The sequence below is a fragment of the Phyllostomus discolor genome, chromosome 15 (genome assembly GCF_004126475.2).
Source record: "Phyllostomus discolor isolate MPI-MPIP mPhyDis1 chromosome 15, mPhyDis1.pri.v3, whole genome shotgun sequence".
Lineage (NCBI taxonomy): Eukaryota > Metazoa > Chordata > Mammalia > Chiroptera > Phyllostomidae > Phyllostomus > Phyllostomus discolor.
This window is the reverse complement of record NC_040917.2, coordinates 16,064,982-16,087,609: the sequence shown is the minus strand read 5'-3', so window position 1 is coordinate 16,087,609 and position 22,628 is coordinate 16,064,982. Positions and strand designations below refer to the sequence as shown.

Below are 22,628 nucleotides of genomic sequence, written 5' to 3'. Positions count from 1 at the left end.
TCAGTCCCCTCGTCCTGGACCCAGCTGGCCACGGCCCAGCTGCTTCCTTTCTCCAAACTCCTGGAAATTCAGGAGACGCACACAAAAAGGAAACTTGAAAGCAGAGACACGAAAAGTTCAGAGAATGGGTGACATCCATCTGTGACGTCCTCCACTGGACCGGATGCCGGCACGTGGGCTGTTCCGTGGCCCCGGGGTCCACCATACTGTGTTCGTCAATGACCAAAACGCAGGAAGACGGTTAACGCCTCCCACGGCGGGACGGGCTCACGGCCTGAGCTTCCCGAAGGCCCGCACCGGGAAGGTGCTCTCTCTCTGCCTAAAACCCACAGCAGGAGCCCAGTCGGGAGCAAACACGACACACGCCCAGACAGGGCAGCACTCCACAGAACCACCGGTCCGCACGATCACCGCGTGGCAGGGCCTGGAAGCTCAGCGAAGGCTGGGAAGTTGTTCCTGATTGAAGGAGACTGTGGGGCCACTTCAAGGGCATTACTGAGACAGGCTGCAAAATGTAAATAAGGACTTTAGAGTAGATAACAGTAGTACATCGAGGTTGAATTTCCTGACTTTTATAACTGAACTACTGTTATACAAGAGAATGTCCTTGCTCTTGGGAGATATCTCCCGAAGTATTTTGAAGCAAAAGGGCACAACAGTTTAGAGGGAAAAATAATGAAAATAGAGAGAGATTGTCACAAAGCCAATGTGACAAACTGTGGAAATCGAGGTGAAGCGAACGTGGGAGTTCTTTGCACTATTCTTATCCCTCTCCTGTGAGCCTGAAGTTCTTTCTTGAAAAGGGAAAAGAAAACACTAACGTTCTAGTGTCCTCCACTTCTATGTTTTGGTCGATTTTCCATGCAAGTAAGAAAAGGGAGAGTTTACATGTACATCTTAGAGCAATTTCATTTTTGAGCTGAGGTCGTTGGGATTCTATTATTCGCTGCCGGGGACCAGGTAGGGTTTTTCTCTCATCAGGAAGAAGGCATGGATCTGATTCATTCTTCTCCTGATTAATCCCGAAGCGCTCTGCCCACTCAGTCCAAGGGAGGGTTTGCTGCTCCGTGCTCACAAATAACAAGGGCTGGTGACTAATGCTCAGCTGACCCATCAGGAAGTACGGGCCAGCTTATGGGTGAAGCACTGAGCTGCCCTTTTAACAGTATGAGGACATTTAAGTCTCCTAACGATCCTCTGGGATGTGTACTATTATGACACCAGTCTTATGAATGAAGAAATGGAGGCTCGGAGAGGGCACGCAACTCTCACAAGGTCACGGGACGGCTCCATGGACAAACCAGGGACTGAGGCCGTCCTCCCGGACTCCAGCACCGACTCTTCACCGCCGTGCTGCCACTGAGCCTCGGCTCTGGGTGGACGCTGGCCTTTAGGGGCAGGACAGAACCAGCGAGAAGAAGACAAACACCCAGGTCCGGGCAGGGAGGGCCCCCGGCAGACGTAAGCACGTCAGATACCACATCAGACTCTTGTCAGAGCCGGCCCACAGGCTCCTGCCGTTAGAAGCAAGGGCGAGCTGGAAGCATTTCTTGAATGTTGATCTACAAGATCAAACGCCCCTTCGCAAGGTCATGTTTGGTCCTAGAGCCTGAAGCACCAAGTCCCCCAGGCAAGAGTCCGTCCTCAACCCAGGGAGGTGGCTGCCACAGGGGCTCTCCACGGTCCAGGGAGAGCTACCATTCATGTGGTGAGCGTTTTCCAGGCACTCAGCTCGTGGCAGGCGTTGGGTCACGGTGGAGAAGAGCCCCCGCCCTCAAGGAGCTCTGAGAAACAAGACTCACTCCCCCGACTGTCAGGGAGGGACCCTGAAGCAGGATCCTTCACGGCTCCCCTGGCACAAACATCCAGGACTGGACTCGGGCCCCCCCAGGACCCGCAGACACAGTCCCTTGGGCCCCGAACACCGAAATGCACACACAGGTTTTAAAGGCACAGGTCTCCAGGGAACAGCTCAGTGCCTTTGTGCTCACCAGCACAGTGCTTTCAACGCTAACCCTGAATACAGACAGGGGGAAAGATACCTCGAGTAAGCGGAATCATAGCCCCCAAGGATGTCCACATCCTGATCCCCAAAACCTGTGAATAGACATAAAACTTACAAGGCACTTGGTAGATGTGACTAAGAACCTTGAGGTGGGGGAGGAATCCTGGATTATCTGGGTGGGTCTGATCTAATCACATGGCCCTTAAAGTCAGAGAACCTTTCTCCACCAAGCTCACAGTCAGAGAGAGAGGTGACTAGCGAAGAATGGTTGCAATCACTTCAGATGCAACATTGTTCACTTTAAAAATGGGAGGAAGGGGCCGCGAGCCCAGGAATGGCAGCCGCCTGCAGAAGCAGAACAAGGCAAGGAGGAGGGTTTTCCCCCGGAGCCTACGGAGAGGAGCCCAGCCCCGCTGGCACCTTGCTCCTCTAACCCGGTTGGACTTCGGTCAGCTGCTGACCTACAGAACTGTGGGACAACAAACGCTTATCGTTTGAAGCCACTACGTGTGTGGTAATTTGTTACAGCGGCAATAGGTACCTATCACAGTAGTATCACAATGATGCTACATGTTATAGAGCCGAAAGGATAGGTACTAACGTTCCATTTCTCTTTTCTAGATCTTTGTCCCTCACGTCACAGCGGGAAATCAATAGGTAATGTCCAAAATGAATGAATCGAAGGCAACAATGTGGCACATTCTTTTCACCCGGAGATAAATTCCAGAAGGAATGTTTTTTTTTAAAGGACTATTTTTTTAAAGATTTTATTTATTTATTTTAGAGAGGGAAGGGAGGGGGAGAGAGAGACAGAGAGAAACATCAATGTGTGGTTGCTGGGGGTCATGGCCTGCAACCCAGGCATGTGCCCTGACTGGGAATTGAACTTGCAACACTTTGGTTCACAGCCCGCGCTCAATCCACTGAGCTATGCCAGCCAGGGCTCCAGAAGGAATACTTGAGAGAAGAGAAAGTGGGTGCCAGCGGCAGTGAGACTAACAGGCGAGGCAGGGATCTGCTGTTTTTAACGCTATTAGCGTCATCTTTGAAGATCTAAGTGCAAGAAAGTGTTGATTTTAAAATGCTAACGCAGTGCCATGAGGCCGGGCCCCCCATGGTATAGTGGCTCACCACCTAGTGTCCAGAGCTGCGCTGATTCCCACGGTAGCCGCTAGCTGGACGTGGCTTTTACAGCTTAAATGGAAGTTTTAAGACTATTTTCTCAGCCGGATTCACTGTACCGGCGTACGGGGCGGTGCAGATCCAGCACACGTCCGTCGTGGCAGAGACTTCCGTGGCCTGGAGCAGCGATTTTCAACCCGGCGTGCCGCCTTGGCCAGGGAGTCAGGGGCACCGACCTCTCTTCCCTCAGAGTGCCAGATTTAAAAGGACAGCAGCCAACACGACAACAGCCGTCCAGTGTAAATGAATAGGATGAATACCTTTCTTTGGTCCGATCAGCAAAAAATACAACCTACGTCTGGGCGTGGCACAGAATTCGGTGACACATGCGTGCATGCCGTGAGATGAAAAAGGCCGACGGCCGTGGTTTGGATCCTCCCCGCACCGTCCCTGTGGCCCCTGCCGTCGCCCAGGTCTGCCACTCCTGCCCGAAGGGAGGCTGGATCCACAGGTGTGAAGTGCGTGGGAGACAGCAGGCCAGGAGAGGCGCTACCCCTGCCAACTAGGACGGAAAGGGAAGTGAGACCAGGGAAGGGACAGACGGGCTAACCGCAGTAACCTAGGGCTTCGTCCCAAGCCACCTGCAAAGCTGCCTGCGTCCCAAACCCTGGGACACCGCCGGGAGGGCTTGTCTCCACTCCATCATGTCCCGAGCCTCGCCGCAAGGATTCAGGGACACGGGCTGGTGCCATCTGCAGTTGTCTTCACTCACACGGCTGGGCCGTCCCTCCCAGCTGCGGGCTGGGGCCTCGGACTCTCTAGGCACAGCTTCTCTGTGGCCTGGGTGTCCTCCCCTCATGGTAGCTGGGTTCCCAGGGACAGGAAGCGGAAGCTGCCAGGGTTGTAAGGCAGGGGCCTGGGCACTGGCATTGTTGACCGTGCTGGTCAAAGAGTCACAGAGCCCAGATTCCAAAGCGGGGGGCATGGCCCCACCTCTCAATGGGACCAGTGTCAAAGCGTTTGAGGGGCCATGTTCTTTGTTGTTGTTGTTTTTAAGATTTTATTTATTTATTTTTAGAGAGGGAAGGGAGGGAGAAAGAGAGAGAGAGAGAAACATCAATGTGCAGTTGCTGGGGGCCGTGGCCTACAACCCAGGTATGTGCCCTGACTGGGAATCGAACCTGCGACACTTTGGTTCACAGCCCGCGCTCAATCCACTGAGCGACACCAGCCAGGGGGGCCGTGTTTTAAACCTGCCAGAGCTCATAACTCCCCTCCCTTCCTCATCAATGTCTTGGTTTGGAGGAGAGAGTTTTTTGTTTTCAACACAAGTATCTGTTCAATATTCTACAAACAGAACGTGCCCAACTCCGACTCCGTGGGAAACGCTGTGTGGACTCTTCTTCGAGCAACGACACAAAGGGGAAAATAGCTACAACACGGAAAAGCCCACCTCCTGAGACGGGAGAAAACCCGCGCAGGTCTCTAGGCCGAGGGGGGTGGGCGCGGCAGACACAGGAGAAGAATCCGGGTCTCGGCAGAAAGGGGAGGGGGGGCTTGAGTAAAGAGGTCCGGGGCGGGGGGGGGTGGGGGGGGCGCATTTATACCAGGCAGCAGGGAGCTCCTAGTTCTTTGTCCCTTCTAGAAATTTCCTCCTAATGGGGTTGTACCATTTTCCCTCTGAACATGTAAAACACATTTGGATAGAACGGTATGCGGCCTGTAGCAGGAACACCCACGGGGAGCCCGATTCTGGAGGCCCTGGGACCCCCAGTGCTATTATTCCCATCACTCCCTTCCCCCCTTGCTCCCCTCACTTGGAAGCGGGTGGACATAATAAGCGCTAAATACTTAATAAGGACATAATACTGCTCCCCGTGGGTCCTCCACGAAGCGAAGAAACTCGGGCAGCCGCTGCAGCAAGCTCTCCGAGCGATTCTGATGTGTGAGGAGTCGCCCACTTTCCCTGTGCTCGCCCGTGTTCTGTGAAGCTGTACTTCCGTCTTCAGGAAAAGCCCCTTTGCCACCCTCCGGCCTTCTCACCTGCAGAGCCTTCCAAGGCCACACACACGAACACGGAGGTTGTGGGACATCTCAGCCCCCTGCAGGGTAATTATCAGACACGGGTGGTGCCAAGTTGTATCCTCCTCAACATCATCATCACTGGTATTTTTTTTAAAGATTTTATTTATTTATTTTTAGAGAGGGAAGGGAGGGAGAGAGAGAGAGAGAGAATCATCAATGTGTGGTTGCTGGGGGTCATGGCCTTGCAGGCATGTACCCTGACTGGGAATCGAACCTGCGACACTTTGGTTCACAGCCCACGCTCAATCCACTGAGCTGTGCCAGCCAGGGCTAGCACTGGCATTCTTATAAAGCCATTTTATGCTGCAGCTTGAGGGAAAGGATCACAAATAAAACATTTTTATTGAACGTTGGCAGTGCTTGAACTTTGAGATTTTTTTGGTGTTTTTTTTTAAAGATTTTATTTATTTTTAGGGAGGGAAGGGAGGGAGATAGAGAGAGAGAAACATCAATGTGCGGTTGCTGGGGGTTATGGCCTGCAACCCAGAAATGTACCCTGACTGGGAATTGAACCTGGGACACTTTGGTTCCCAGCCCGCGCTCAATCCACTGAGCTATACCAGCCACGGCTTGAGATGTTTTTAAATGGGCTAAAGTTCTGACTTTCTGATTTTAGAAATCCATGGGCCTCATGGGTGTCATCTCTAATTCCGGAGGGGGGACAAAGCCTAAACCTCGTGCAGGATCGCGTGCACTAGGCTGTGAGTCACATCATGGCTTGTCTGTGCTCCTCACACATGTCTAATTCCACCTGTCGTGTTACCGAGGTCAACAGGCTCACAGGTAACACACTCACATCTTAGCTACAGGACTCGGCTACGTTCCAGTTTTAACAAACATTCAGGAAGCACCTGCGACACAGTCGAGGCCAGTCAGGTATGAGGAAGAAAGGGGCCTTTACTGTGTGTGACATGCTAGCAGGATTAGCTAAAGCTACAATGGCAACTATGTTGTAATATATAAATCGATGCATTGTATGATACAATGCTATATATATATATATTTATATATATATGCCAAACGCATTTCCGTTTAAAGATGTAACATAAAGAAGGTGATCAATCTGCTGGGCAGAAGAATGGAGACCTAGGACTAAAGAATCAAACAGGATACCTTTGCTAAATCCAAGGATGTGAGAAAGAGAATTGAAAACATCTCATTAGGACGCAAGTCAAAAAGTTTATGTAAACGTAAACAGCCAGCCCTTGGAGAGAAGGGAATAAGGAAACTGTGTGAACACAATGAATTCTGAGCCAAAGCTTTCTGGGAGCAGCTCTGTGGCGAGCGCACTGTGCAACTGCTGGGGAGACGGAAGGGGTGAAATCAGGGAAGGAAAAGGGGACGGTCCGGTCCCCACCTCCCTGGGCGAACCCGACCAGAAAGGCCTCCACTGCCCCCAATTTGGGGGGGGGTTCCTAGGCCCCTGCTTTGTGACCTTCGAGGCATTCCCCTTCCAGACAACCTCAGCTACTAGGTGTCTGATTCAAGAGATAAAACCGTTTGACACTCACGGTTAATTACAGACCGATGTCCACGAAGACTCAGGGTTTGTTACCTACCCTTTCCCACGGCTCCCGGCTGTTTCTTCCTTGTGAGCTTAGAATGAATTTAAATCCTTTCAGGTTTGTTCGCCAATGTGGTTTCGTTTTCGCAAGAAAGAGGAATGTCATTCTGGTACTTGGCCTCGGGACAGAAAATCCTGAAGGACTGCAAGGCTGAGGTGTTCAGTAAGCGGAAAGGACCCGGGGAAGGGCCCAGGGAAGAGGCTGAGGGGGACAAGGCGGTGTGAAGGGAGGTGTGCACGGGGTCTGCGGACGAGGACCGGCGCGGGCGGGCGTCTGCACCCGGAGCGCCCGGGGGCCCGCACGCTGCGTGTGCTGAGCCGTGTGCCGTTCTGGGTGTTCACCGCCCCGGGGCGAGTCTCCTTCCCCCATGACCTCTTGACGGCGACCGGCCAGTCCGCCTGATGCCACTATACCATTGTGATTACTTTTATGACGCCTATAACAATGATGTATTTGTGATACGACGACAACAATATGACAACAATGATATTTTCGACCTCCGAGAATGTGCTGTGCAGAATATAAACTCAGATGCCCAGAAGAGAGATACTTTTTGAGCTTTTGACTCATCGAGTATAAAATGATACTGGTTAAGCCAAAGCCGATTGGTCAAGATCTAAAAAGGGAACTTGTGGCAATTGCTTCAGAAGTCTGAGAGGAAACCCAGTCCTCTCCCGTAAGAAACAGATTGCCAAAGCAAACAAGGAGTGGGCTCTCCCTTCCCAGAAAGCCCCCACATGCCCTCTTCCCGGAAGGATGCTGAGAGAAAGTAAAAGGTGAAGGGGCAGGAGAAGGAAGTCACAACCTAAGCAAGCCACTAGGCCATCCCAAATATCGCCCGTGGGGATGTGGACATTTCATTGCTATTGGATCATTTTCAAGGGCAATTTTCTTCCTTTTTTTAATTAACTTTTTTCAGAATCAGTTATAAAGCTTCCTCATGAAAAATTCCCTGAAATATAAATGTACTCCAAGCAACAGCATACACCTAGCCTCACTAATCACTGCGAGCTTTACATCTTAGATTCTGGTCACATGGAGCAGTGGAAGGCTGAGACCCAACTTTCCTCCTGCAGAAACCACTGTCTGGACAAACCTCCACCCAGAGAAAAAGCATCATCTTTGGTGCAAAAGCAAGACTGTATACCAGTACACCAGAGCTCCCTGGGCCTCGGGTTCCTCATCGGCTCCTGCCGTACGTGGTCCTATAAATGCCCAAGTGCTGGTTTTAAAGGTGTACTCCAGCCCTGGCTGCTGTGGCTCAGTGGATTGAGCACCAGCCAGTGAACCAAAGGGTCGCTGGTTTGATTCCCAGTCAGGGCACACGCCTGGGTTGCAGGCCAGGTCCCCAGTGGAGGGTGCATGAGAGGCAACCACACACGGATGTTTCTCTCCCTCTCTTCCTCCCTCCCTTCCCCTCCATCTAAAAAATAAATAAAATCTTAAAAATAAATAAATAGGTAAATAAAGTTATGAAAGAAAGAAAGAAAGAAAGAAAGAAAAAGGAAGGAAGGAAGGAAGATATACTCCAAGTATTAAGATGAGCCCCAATGAAAATCTGAGTGGAGTTTGAGCAGTACAGCCTGGAGCTGCCCCCTTTAAGAATTAATTTCCTTATTGAATTATTTAAAACCAAAGGGCTCTGCAGATCACGACTGGGCTTAATCCTCCACAGAAGCAGGAAAGACGGGGACATATTGAGCGGAAACCCAATCCTTAAGGACTTGCCTAAGCGTCTAAAATGGTTATGAGATGTTCTTTTCTGAAAGCCTTTAAGAAAAGTAATTCAGTTTCCTGAAATAGTTCGGGCTTCGAGTGAAGCTGTTACGCAGGGGAGTTAAGTTAAATAACCTCTAAAAGTTTTTCCAGCCATGGTTGTTTTTTCTTTTTTGTAATTATCTTATGCCTTCCCCCCTCTCCCATTTCAAAGATAATCAGGAAGACTCTTTGAATAAGGTTATTCTGTGCAAGCCTTGCCAACAATGTAAGAAAAGAAACTCCTGTTTGATTGGCTCCGGAGGGACAATTACACTTCCTAAAAATAAAATGAGCCCGAGCTAGGAGGATGACAAGGTTGATGGAGGAGAAGGTCAGCCGCTCTTTTTCGGTCCCCTTTCATCACTGTGTCATTTACTCTAATGGTAGCCTGTCATTTCAGACCGGGTGACTCAGGGGCCTGCCTGGTCACAGGCTTCAGCAGGGCGCTGCACCTCAGGTCACCTGGGCTGCCCGGGGAGAAACTGGTGTTTAGGACTGGATGACTCAGGGGCGTGGTCGGGGGCGTGGTCAGGGGCTGCGGGGGTGCTTAGCCTAGGGTCACCCGTCCTGCCCGGGGAGAAACTGATGGGTAGTCACGGCGACAGGGACAGGTTGCTCACGGGATATCCTTCGGCATCATAACCTCCCGACCGTCACCCGACCAAAGAGAGGCCGCGGCTCTGCGGGCGCCTGCGGCCGAGGGGCAAGGAGAAGACGCAACAGGACCTGCCCATAGGGCGTTGCGGCTCGTTTCCAACGGTCAGACGTGAAACACTGTTTCAAATTCGAGTTTTGCCCCGTCGGCTCCTCAAACTGCAGAATGGAATTTGTCATCTTAACTGTCCTTTGTCTGTCTTCCGAGAATGAAATTGTCTTCTCCCGTAGAAGTTTGAGGGAGTGAAGGAACCGGTGTTTTGGGTAGGTGTGCTCCAGAATCGCAGGGCACCGCGAGTTTCACCGGACACTTTTCCCCTCACCGGGTGGATCGGGAGGCGGTGTGACGTGCCCCGGGCCATGCTGTCACCAGGCCGGCAGAACCTGCCGGAACTCTGACCCCGTCTCCAACCAGGCGCCATCACAGGGACAGGGACTCCCACACTTCTGGCCACGCAGTCTTCGTTTCCCTGATTCACCCCAGAAACGGGTTCCTATCGCAGTGTCTGAGTGTTCGCCCCAGGGCCTGACCTCGTCTGCTTAGATTTGGGACAGTTTGCTGCCCTTTAACTTGTGACCTGTCCCCCTGGATTCCTGACCCATTTTTTGACCTTTGGCAACAGCATGCTCCTTAATACTTGGCCTACCTGCATAGATCCTTACCTCCCACCCGATTCTTAATTTTGATGGTTGGGGTCCCTGACCAGGCCAATCCAGGGAGGCCAGAGATGTTCTTCGACTGAAATCATCAAGACCAGAGCTCATGATTGGTGAGGACAGACACCCCAAGGACACAGTGACCATACAGATGTCCAAATGGAGGCCATGTGACTTGCTGTAAGGGCTTAGATTTCATGCATCATATCCATGAGGTTGCTGTGTCACAGCTAGCTTCAGGACACGAAGGACAGACAGACTTTTCAAACCTAGGTCACAAAGCATGGAGCGCAGCCCTCGTAATTCACCCTGAATCACAGGACAGAAGACCCGCAGTCACAGAACTACTGCTGGGCCAAGAGTGTCACTCAGGCCCCGAGGACGGCAAGCTGGGTGTCCCTTGAAGACCTAAGACCAAGACGCTACAGGAGGTGTGTAAATTCCCAGGAAGTCTTTATCACTTACAAACACAAACGTACCGTATGTAAAATTACTTCCATTCCACAGGAAACTATTATCTAAATGCTCAGATGCGCTGGGGTATTCTAAAAGCAGTTTGGACAATGAAAGGCTACTGTAGAAGACCAGAAGGAATTGCTGGGGTGGCGGGGGAGGGTTTAGCTAGGTAACTATCCAGGCCCTGATTGGCTGGCTCGCAAGTCTTTCCTCTGTAAGAAGCAAGGAAGGTGATTCTAAACCACACTTCTGGCCCTCCCAGCTCTGAATGAGTCACTGACCTTGAGATGGGATCACAAGGCTGGAAAACCTCTTAGAACATGACTTAATTCAATGCTTAACCCTTCAGAGACATGGAGGACAGCCGCTCCCGGTCCAGCCCACGCCCATCTCAAACAAATTCTTATCAAGAGGAAGGTCTTCTACCTCTTGATCTGCCACCCTCCACCCTCTGCTTTCTACCATCAGTCCACATGCTGGCCTCCTAGACAGCACAACCCAAAGGCAATCCCTTGTCCACAGGATCGTCTTTGTATTTCCCCTCTTATGTTCTCTGTCTCCAGCAAAGCATGGTTACTGCTGACCTCCACCCGTTCGCTCTTGTCTGGTTCTGTTCTATGCCGTTGTCACCCTTGGTAAAGAGTGGGCGAGGGGACCCCGGAGCATCCGCAGACAAGTACCAAGGAGAGAAGGAGTACCACCTCCCCTCCCCTCTTCTGCACATTCTACTTCCATTAATGCAACCCACGTGTGAACTAGCACTCCAAGGCCAGTCCTATCCACATCACCGAATTACACTGACCTTACAGTCTTTCCCCACGTGTGTGCAGGAAGCAACACTCGCATATTCCACGTGGCTTAACTGAGGTTTTCATTTCAAGCACAGAACCTCAGAGCTCGCCCCTGCTGGATTTCGTCTTGTCAACAAAGACCCGGTAAGAAAAGTCCAAGGCAAAAAAGGAATCGGGGACGGACCTTCAGGGAAAGGGAGGAAGGAAGAGGCCCCCAGAAGCAAACACTTAACTGGAAAGCCTCGCTGAGAGGCGTCTAAGTGAGGAGGGCAGACCAAACCCTGCGTTTCCTTCGGCTTCCTCCTAAAACCCCAGTAGGTCAGCATCACGGAATTCTTTAAGCACAGGCTCACCAAGGTAAAGAGAATGGAGAGGTCAGAGTGGCAACAAATCTTCAGAATCTGAAAAGCTGATGCGTGCGTGGTAACTCACGTAACGCATCTGAGAAAGCCGGTCCGTAAGCCAGCAGTGGGGAGAAGCAAAGAAACAATTCGATGTGCACCCCAAAGTCCTAAAAGACTCAGGAATTGATGGCTTGAGGTGCTGTGGGAGGTGAAGAGAAAGGTGGGCTCAAACAGGTTGATTGGATGAAGAAATTTCCCAGAGAGTGGGGCAAAATAACAAAAAGGAGGGGCAATGGGAGTGTAGACATAAGCAAATGAAAGGATCATTCAAGAATGTCTACCTTTTAAATAACCAGAGTTCTGTAAAGAAAGAATAGGCAGGAAACGGAGGGGAGAAAAATCACTGAAGAAATCATTGAAGAAACTTCCCCAGAACTGAAAGGAGTGAGTTTTCAGATAGAAGGGACCCACCTGATACCCAGCACGGTATTTGAAAGTGGGACTGGGCCCCACCAAAGCACTAGACCGTCCTTGTCCGGAAGACGGCCCAGGCCTGTTTGGCGTTTGGACTCTGCTGGAGGAATTCTAAGGAAACGGTAGCCGCTCTTGTGTGGCCCTGTTCCACCAGGGGATCCCCTCGCAGGCGCCAGGAGTCACATCCCTGTCACACAGACGGGGTGTCCCTGAAGGACGATATTCTCATTGTGCCCTCCTTCTTCCCCGTCTGACACACACTTTGCTCCGGGTTACAGAGCTGCTGCAAGTGAGGGTCCCCCAGACTGAGCCCTCTTCCGTCCTAACCGCGGTCCCAGGAGAGAGAGAGAGAGAGAGAGAGAGAGGCAGACACCCAGGGAGGGAGACTGGAACAGACAGTGAGTGGAAATGAAACAACCGCACTTAATTCCTCATTACGACCAACATATAGCACTTAAAACGAGTTTGTTCACATGTCCAACAAGGGTTTGTTCATCTTCCACCGCGTGCAGGCGCCATGCTGGGCACCAGGGAACCAGGGGCGCCCTCTCCCTCGGTGGGCCCATCTGTGGGGGGCTGCCCCCTCCACCGTGTGCCCATGCAGAGTGTGCACGGCCCTTGGAAATGGCGGACAGAGAGGTGGGCGCAGGACAGGACGTCAAAGAGGCGGGGTGCTCCGCCGGGTGACATGGCTCTACTGAACGTCTTTCTGGGCAGCTCATCGCCATGTCCCCTGTGGCCCCTTGTGGTCACATCAGCTCTCTGACACAGGGCACCTGAGCCACGCTCCAGTGCCCAGTGATCAACGTCAGCAAAGAAGAGACTCACCAAGCTGGGACCAAGGGCAGCCAAAAAAAACCCCACCTTGAGAGACCCTCACTCCGAGAACATTTGGGGGGTTCTTAATTGTGTTCAGGGAAGTGATTGGTGAAGAGAAAGAGAAAAAAATAAGACAAAACAAGAGCCAGAAGCCAGGAGTCAACAGGCAAACGCAACCACTGGAATAACCACCTAGAACCAAGTCTTTCACTGGCTCCCAGGCCACGGAGCTTGGCTTCACCCAGACCAGCAGGATGACAACTCCCCGTGAGTTCCTGCACCACAATTAGTTTTTTCAATCTGTTTGCTTGTGTGTTGTTTAGAACATGCCTGATTAAAAAAAATTAAGGCAGCATGCTACTATCATGTCTTCAGAGAGACATTGAACAGTCAGGTGGCTTTCTTCACTTCCCATAAGAGTTTCGACTGCCTGGAGAAGAACCTCTCTGAGTGGGGAGGGAGTACAACATCCTGGCATGTCAAAACAGCACCACGAAACCCTCTGTGTCGGAAGAATGACGTCCAGCCTCTCGCAGAGGAAAGGGTGCTATGCGCCGTGTACGTACTCAGAGGAAGTGCGATTGTTTTTAAGCTACAGAGATAAAGGTGACACTGTCGCAGACACCTCTGTAGATTTATGATGCTGTGTCAAGCTCTGGGACAGGAACCATTTCTTGCAAGAGTTTAAAATGTGGTCATAAAATAACCCGCTGAGAGTGGTGCCTGACTATCTATCCATTGGCTCTAGATGATGCTAAGGACACATTATTTTTCACTAAAAATAAAAAGGTATTTCCTTTTCTGGCCTGTTAAGTACACTGATGGCTTTTTGCAAAAACTTTAGTATTGAAAAGCATGTTGCTGTCATCAGTCACCTTGACTTTGCAGGGAGGTCAGGATACTGATGGGTTCTTAAGCTTATTTTACAGGAAATGAAAGTGTAGGAGGATTAAGCCATTTTTCCTTGGTCACTACGATGGGGACAGACTGGGAAGCGTGTCCTCGGATGGTAGCAGCCCTTTGCTGCCACCCCAAAATTTGACCTTCAGTGACATTTCATAGGGCCTAGGAAGTGTTTAAAGGTAAGTAGGAAGAAAAGAACTTAAGTCTGGTATTTCTAAGCCTATGGCAGGTCTTTCTAAATCCTAACAGAAACCTCAACTTTTTTTTTAAGATTTTATTTATTTTTAGAGGGGAAGGGAGGGAGAAAGAGAGAGGGAGAAACATCAATGTGTGGTGGCTCTCACATGGCCCCCACTGGGGACATGGCCTGCAACCCAGGCATGTGCCCTGACTGGGAATCGAACCTGCGATGCTTTGGTTCACAGCCCGCGCTCAATCCACTCAGCTACGCCAGCCAGGGCAAAAACCTCAGCTTTAATTTTCAACATTTCACTTTTGTTCAAAGATAATGCTGCAGATATTTGCACCAACCATGAACATGAATAAGGTTTGGTGGAGAACAAGCAGGCCCCACCAATTTGTACAGGTGGAAGTGGACCTGAAGGTCACTTATCCATTCGTGAAGGTCATTCACCCATCCATCCTTACAGAGTAAAAACTGTATGCATGGTGCAAGACTAAATGCCAGACCAGACGCCAGCGTAACAAAGCCCCAGCTCCTCAGGACCCTTCAGGTCAGGGAGAAAAATGAGGTCATCAGATATGCAAATGAAAGATGCTATAAGGCCATGCATCCTTACATGATGAAAGAATGGAGCAGGCATTAAGCAGCTACTGACTTTCCGAGAAGGCAGGTGCACTAGCAACCGAGAGGCATCCTTCTGTGGTGGAGCCCGGCTGCCCGTGTTCAAATCCCGGCTCTGCCACTTGCCAGCCCTCCCACCCCGAGCAAGTTGCTTCACCTGTCTTTGCCTCGGTTTCCTGCTCTGTAAGGAGCCAAGGTGGGGGTTGGGGGGGAGGTAACATGGAGGCAAAACTGCCCCTGTGCCTTGTTTCCAAAACAAGTGAACACTTTATATTCCACAGTCCAGGGGAAGGACACTCTGAATCACCCAGACTGACTGTAGTTCCCCAAACAGGAAAATCTTGAATATTTCCCATGAGCTCCCTTTAAAAAATTTCTCTCTTATTTTTGCTACGTCTGAAGGCACGTCCTGACTTTTGAGAACACAACACTCACGTGAGAACACAGCTGCTGCCTCCCGAGCACAGATACGCGCACTTGGTAACCTTGGCAACTCTCTAGGTTCCACCCCCTTAGGTCCCTGTGTCTGTATTTGCCGGTCGGACCTTCTGAAGGCTGACTCTCTTGGCGTTCTTTGCAAGGAAACTTTTTCTTTCCTTTTCTAGATGCTTCTGTCTCAGTCCTCCTTTAAGAGTAACAGGAGAACCTACCCCCTAAAGCGTTTGTCAGGATTAAGAGTTCCTACTTCTAAAGCGCGTAGCCCGTGCCAGGCTCTTGAGAAATGGCAGAGCAGAGCCGTGTGCGGAGGCTGCTCGGGGCGGAGCAGACTCTGCTGGCCCAGAGAAACGAGCAGGACTCAGATGCAATGGAAGGGATGGCGTGAGGACCAGAATGCCACAGTGCGGCTGGAAACGCTGAGTTGCAGCACGGGAATGGAATCAAGGGTCCACTTTGAGGGTGGCAGAGAGACTACACCACTGCAGGACCAGTTTGCATCACACATTGAAAGGCACAGTCTTGATGGCAAAGACGAGAGTTAGCGACATGTTTGTTGGTGGTCAGTGAAGCCACCTGTCACGACTCTGCTGTAAGAAGACCTTTCTGCCCCAAACAGGAATGTGTGAAGCAACTAACAACGCTTTGCCTGAGACAGAGAATGTGAGAGGGGAAATATAAACACCGTCCTGTTGGTGAGGGAGGCCACGGCCCCAGTAAGTCCCGGATCCCTGTGTGAAGTTTAATTGGACCTCTCAAGCCTCCTGCTGCCTTCCCTGGAAATCATCGCTGCGTCCCGCCCGCTCCCTCCGACCCCCAACCCTGACCCCCATAATGTCAATGGCTGCTGGTTCCTGGCAATTGGCTCGGAGGTCACAACTGGAGCTATTCTGGAAACCCACGACAGAAGCCCCAGTTAGCGTCTTTGGTGTGTCCTGATGGCATTTTCCTCCTGCCCCTCTGATTGGAGGTCAAACCACTTCAGCTCCCCACAGTTTCTAGAAGTGTTGTGTGAGCCGTGCAGCGTTCATTCAGCACTGGCTCTGGAATCCTCTGCCACTAGGTATGATGTCCATCAGGGAGCGGAATTCATTTACCGACTGGTCCAGAGGGCATTACTGCTATGCGGTCAGCTATTCGTCTGAAGCTTAATTCCCTTTCGCTTCTGCACCTGGTTTTCTAGCCTCTGACATTCGGTGCTTCCTTTTACACTTGGTTTTCTAATTACAGAAAAATCAATGCATCATGTGCAAGAAACAAAGAGCTTTTGCAGTTGTCTCCTGGTTCGACTCTTGGCCTTGTGAAATCTTTGACTCTTCCTGCGTCTCCTCCTGCTCGGTGTTTTCCTGTCTCTGCGGAGAGGTTTTGTCGATGTGCCTGAAGGGAGGTGACTGTTTCCCTCCAGCAGCCCCAGTTTACTGGGGGACGAGGTGAAAGCATTTAGTCGGCATGGTGTTGGGAAAAGATTGCTAGTTCTCGTTCTGACCTTGGCATTAGCTCATTGCACACTCTCAAAAGACACACCCACACACATGGAGCCTGGCTTTTCTCATCTGTACAGTAACAGGGTTGAACTAAACAATTCCTAAAGTCCTTTATAATATTAAAAGTCCACAGGCTCTGATCTCATGTGCACACAATCAGTCAAGAGGTGGTAAGACGAGTCGTCAGTCTGTGGGTATGATGTGATCAAACATTTCCCACTGTCCCTGCTTCCCGGGGTTCGTGCCCTTACATAATTCCCCGTCCCTGAAGTGTGGGCCTTCTGACTTGCTGCTCACCAACAGGACACAGCAAAGGGACTGGGATGGCACTTCGAGATCGGGTGAATACTGTGGTCCAGTCCAACGCCGACCACCTGGAGTGGGTGCAGACGCCAGGGACGCAGGGGCACAATTCCCCACAAGATGGCCTGCACATCTGATGCCAGCCACAGGCTGGGGGTCCCCACGCCACCAGCTCTTCCAGGCAACTGCCTGGATATCTGGGGAGTTCTCACCAGCCTCTCAGGTTCAATCACACTGTAGAGAACAATCCACAGAGCTCGGGAAAGGACTATCTACAACCCGTGCTTTATCGTGAAGGACACAAATAGGACCAGCCAAATGACGAGACTCGAAGAGCAAAGCTGGGGAGGGTCGTGAATGCGGAGTTTCTGTGTCTCCCCCTGGTGGCATCTGGACACCAACCTTCTGGCACGTCGATGTGCCCGTCAGCCAGGAAGCTCCCCTGCGCTTCAGTGTCCAGACCTTTTATTGGAGTTTGCTTACCTGTGCAACTGCTTACCTATGCATACGACTGACTTAATGATGGGCCATGAGATGCGACTGAACTCCATCTCTGGCCCCTTCCTCTGATGAGCTACTTCCAACCCTCTAATTGCAAGGTGAGTCTTTCTGACTCCCCACCCTGAGTCATCTCGTCAGCAAACACTCAGGTGTGGTTGAGCAGTCGCCCATGAATGAAAGACACTTCAATAACTCAAGAAAGTTTAAGGATTTAGAGGCCATCTCCCAGGAACCGGGAGCAAAGACCAAACAAATTCTTTATAGCAGTAGGGCACACAAGATTGTCACCTTCATCTTGATAGTAGAATGTGTCCCTTGCTGGCTTTGATGAAGTGAGTGGCAAGGCACTCAGGGAGGCCCCTGCTCAACAACGTTGAGGCCCCAAATCCCATCGCCAACCGGGGAGGGGGGAGGTTAGAGGTGGATTCCTCCCTGGCCGAGCCTTCAGATAACACTCTAGGTTGCAGCCCTATCAGAGATCCCGAAGCAGAGGCCCCAGCCAAGCCCCGCCCAGGTTCCTGACTCACCATAACCGTGGAATAATGAGTGTGTGTTGTTTCAATTTGCTAAATTTGGGGATAATAGGTCCCCCAGTAATCCATATAACTAACACCCTGACTAAACTATGACTAAAAGACAGTCATGTCCTAAAATACAGAGAACCTAGAAGATTCCATCAAACACACGTCAATTTCATGAGACGGAACCCCACCCCCCAGACTCCAGAACCTGTGCATTGAAACACTACGTGCTGCTGCCTCCCGTAACAACTCACTGAACGTCACGGGGTAATTGTCCCGGGTCCCTTCCCATCTCAGAGTTTCTCCCTTCACATTTTTAACTACTATTTATTTACATGCCATTGTTTCCAAAGAGGAAATAAAGTGTCTTGATCATTTTACAATACACTGTCATAAAACAAAAATAAAAACAAGAAAATCAGATTGAAGAAAATATACAGGTGAAAAATAAAAGGAGGAACCTACGTGGGCTTATCCGCTGGGCAGAGATGGGAGGTGCAACATCTGAATTCAGAGTGTTCAAGATTCCAGGACAGGGGGAAGAAAAAAAACCACGATGCATTTTAGGATTCCCAGTGCTCTCAGAAAATTAAAGCAATTCGTTGCTCAGGAGGGAAAAAAACTATTCCTGGCTGCCACCAGAGCGCATTTTTTTCCTGTGTGACATAGTCACCAACAGCTACAGAACATGTACGGAGGAAGAAAACAGCGGCACCTAGCTTCCCGCTGATGGCTCAACACGGGTACAGATTTTAGAGTCACTAGAAACATGCATGCAATGCCTAGTTTCTCTCTCTTTATTATTCCCATTCCCAACCTTCTCTTCTCCTACTTTCTGATACCTTCTCTGGGGTGGTTTGAGCACGAGTAAAAAAGCTGCAAAGTTTGGGCTGAAAATGAAGACCAGGAGCAAAATCACTACTACGACTGGCATTATCATACAGAGGAGGAGGGGGAAGGACAGGAGGATGTAGCTAAACTAGCAAAATAAATCAGCCGCTTCCTTCATTGTGGGGAAACGAATGCTCCTTTGTCGATGCACCCCTTGCCTTCTCCTAACCAACTACTCCAAGTTTAAAGGAGCTGTTAGGACACTGTAGATTCCAATACTGAGATCTTCTCCTTTTGCAGTTGTAATATGATACTTTCAACTTCTTTGCTGTGCAATCTAAATCCTACAACACCACCCTCAACAGCCCAGCTGGGAACGTCCTGCCTCCTGTAGCTATTTAAAGTCTTTGACTAAACTATTTGAACGCTTGTTATTTCTTGGATCTCAATGACCTTATAAATGAAGCTATTATATGATTATGGGAGAACTATTAAAAATAATGCCAGGAAGCCAAGAGATATAAAACAAAGACATGGGTAACTGCTTGGTACCCACAGAAGGCCATGCCCCTAAAGGGAGGCAGGATGAGGCAAAGTACGGTGCAACTTCTCCCCAGAATGCCCTTTAGCAGATCCGTGCCAAAGGTCAGCCATCTGACTTCCACGTGGTTACTGGAATATGCACGAGATCCGCAAATGTAAGGACCACACCCCTCCCCCAAGGAGGGACAGTTCTCAGAACCTGGAGAAGGGAACTATACAAGGTGAAATCACAGGGTAATCGTATAATATTATTTTATACTGGCAAAAAACCCACCATATTTTTATTGAAAAAAAAACTTCTGAAAGTAATGTTTAACGAGATCTCCTGGGCTGCAGGGAATACAGAGAAGCAGTGAGCGCCGAAGTCATGAGAAAGGAGGGGACATGGGGCATGGCCCTCCATGGACGTTCCCAGGATTTCAGGTCGAAACCGAGATTTCTACCGCTATCAAACAGGGCATGGGCCTAAACATGGAGAAACATTGTACCAGACAGTAGACTGTGTCTGATTTATACAAAACTCTGAGACAGCCCTGCCTGGGTGGCTCAGCTGGTTAGAGTATAGCATTGTCCCAAGAGGACAGGGTTGTGGGTTCAATCCCCAGTCAGGGCACATATAAGAATCAACCAATGAGTGCACAAACAACAGGAACAGCAAAATTGATATTTCTCTCTCTCTCTCCCCCTGTTACAGGGTACAGCCAAGGGGGGGGCCCAAATAGGCATTTGAAATGGGGTCCAGAACTTAAGGTGTCTAGGAGATTTTGGGATGTCTCCATCCCCCGCACCCCCACCCAGGGTGTGGGTTGGGGGAAGGGACAAATGGAGCAGGGCCATTGAGAGCTGTTTAGCATAGTAACAGCCTTGCAGCTAAGCTCTGGCGTGGTCGTTAGGCATATCTATAACCTTTGACTGGTTGCATAGATATGTTAAGTAGCTGTGATCAGCTCTAAGCCAGGGGAATGGAAGTAACTTCCCCACCCAGATGTAACTGGGGGGGCGGGTCCCCTGAGTTACAGCGCCTGTGTGGGAGCTCAGAGAGGATTGGCTCCAGGACATGGGGCCACACCTGTCCAAACTCATGATGGCAGCCCAGTAAAGCTGGAAGGACACGAGTTCTGGCATGTGAAGCTGAGTGTGGGAGGAGAGAACCATGCTGCTTTAGGAAGGAGAGCCATGCGCAGCCCTGAGGAGAGAACCACGCGGCCTGGCAGAGTGGGGCCCCCACAGCTTTAGAAGGGAGAACCACCACCTGGTTTTAGCAGAGATCCCGGCGACTCAGCCGAGGGTGCCAGGAACCCAGGGAGGTCTCCCAGTCAAGAGGGAGTACTAACTGGGAAGAACCAGAGGACTGCCTGAGCCATGGACTTCTATTTCCTTTCCTGAGATACAGTACTCTGGACTGGGCAAAGGGGGAAGGAAGGAAGGAAGGACTGTGTGTTTGTGGGTGTTTTTAGGGACTTTAGGATTTTTTGATAGACATTAGGTCACTACTTTAAGTTAGTATAGCATTAAATAAACATTTCCTTTCCTTTTCACGAATCTCTGGCATTGAGAGACGTCTTTCCTAGGGCGACGGACATAACGGACCCGGGGCCTTCTTTCAATAATAGTATATCGTCCCAGGCCCCCCTTGTTGTTCTGTAACACCCCTTCTTTCTCTCTAAAGTCAATAATTAAAAAAAATTTAGAAACCACCAAGACAAAAAAAAATCTAATGATGATAGAATGCACATCAGCAGTTGTCTGGAGTAAGGAGTTTCTCCTAAAAGTTCAAATGTTTGTTTTAGTTACAAGTACTTGTTTGGATTGGAAAGCATCTCTAAAACTTGCATTGATTTTAGTAACTAAAACAAAGCAACCATCTGTTTTGAAATTTTCTCTATTGAAAAAAATGTGTAGGGAATATTAAGGGCACAATTCCAATATACATAAACAGAGGACAATGTGAATGAGTTTACTGGCAGGAAGTGGTTTAAATTGTTTCCGAAGTTGTATTGTGTTGTTTAGATCAGCGATAGATGTTAACTAGCTGATCACATGGAGGGAGATAAGGGGAAAGGAAAAAAAAAGCCTATTTCAAGCAAAATACATGAAATGCCCATTCTATGCAAAACAAAATTGCATTTAGTTAATGATTTAAAAAATAGACAAATTAGCCCTGGCTGGTGTGGCTCAGTGAGCTGAGCGCTGGCCTGAGAACCAAAGGGTCACGGGTTCAATTCCCATCCAGGGCACATGCCTGGGTTGCAGCTGGGTCCCCAGTGGGGGATGCATGAGAGGCAACCACACATTAATGTTTCTCTTCCTCTCTTTCTCCCTCCCTTCCTCTCTGTCTAAAAATAAATAAATAAAATCTTTTTAAAAATAAATTAAGTTAGGGAATGACAATTCAGTTTTTAAAGGATTTTTTTATGGGTTTTCTTTATAATGAGAGCTCCCATAATGGATTAAAAACATGATTCTATATGTAGAAGTTCTATTTCAATCTAACCTTCCAAGGAAGTATCTTTAATGAAACAAGGTAGGAAATGAATTCATTTCAGGCCAAAGTGTAACATGTTCTATGAAGAGACAGCAATATCCTAAGTAGAAAAGTGCAATTACAATCTGTTAGTGGAGATAACACTAACATATTCCAAATATGCAAATGTGTCAGACAAATTAGGCATAAGGCATTTATTGAATGCTAAACAACCTTGGGGAAGACGAACCAGAGGAACAACTCCAAAGGATTTCACAGTTGCAACAGTGATAGGTGAAATGACCAATCGTTTACTTGCCCATGAATAGGGGAGGGATGCCAGTTCTAACCAGCTCACCACCGCCACTACCAGCTGTTCTTCCTGCTCCAGTGGCTGCCCCGCCCCCCCCCCCCCCCCCCCCCCCGTCCGTGTCCTGTAGTCCTTAGTCACGCTTAGCTTTTTTGCAGCTCCCGTGTATCTACCATCTGACGGTTCGATTCCAAACCAAAGCTGCAAAAGAAAGAACACCTTGGAAATGTGAAGATGAAGATCCAGAGCCAAAGAATAGAAAGCTTCGAAATTTAGTGATTTGTGCACCTTGACCTTTGTCGTAGGATTTTATGAAGATACAAAAATATGGAAATATTAAGCAACCTTTAAAGCCTTTTTATTTGGATAGTCACAGGGATGTAAAGTACAGCATAGGTAATATAGTCAATAATATTGCAATAACTATGTATTATCCAGGGGAATCACTTCATAATACAGTCAATAATACTGTAATAACTATGTATTATCGGGGAAATCGCTTCATAAGTTATATAAATGTCAAACCATAGTGCCTGTTATATGCCTGAAACTAATATAATATTGAATGTCAACTGTAACTGAAAAATAAAAATAAAATTTTTATGTGGAAATAATTGAAGATAGTACAAGTGACCCTTGTCCACGCTTCATTCAGATTCTCCAGCTGTTAACACTTATCATATCTGCTGTACTGACCGCAGTCTCTGTCTATGGAACCATCTGAGAGCAAACTGAGACATCCTGCCCCTTTACACCTAAATATTTCAACGTGCGTTTCCTAAGAACAAGGACACTCTC

At 49.4% G+C, this 22,628-nt stretch overlaps 1 long non-coding RNA gene across 1 annotated transcript; it reads right to left on the bottom strand.

The window, feature by feature from the left end:
- Positions 1-17,600: 17,600 nt before the first annotated feature.
- On the bottom strand, positions 17,601-19,057 carry LOC118498284. Its single transcript, XR_004900805.1, has 2 exons — positions 18,926-19,057; positions 17,601-18,894 (listed from the first exon to the last, which is right to left on the bottom strand). It is a non-coding gene; the product is annotated as an uncharacterized LOC118498284 (long non-coding RNA).
- Positions 19,058-22,628: the final 3,571 nt, after the last annotated feature.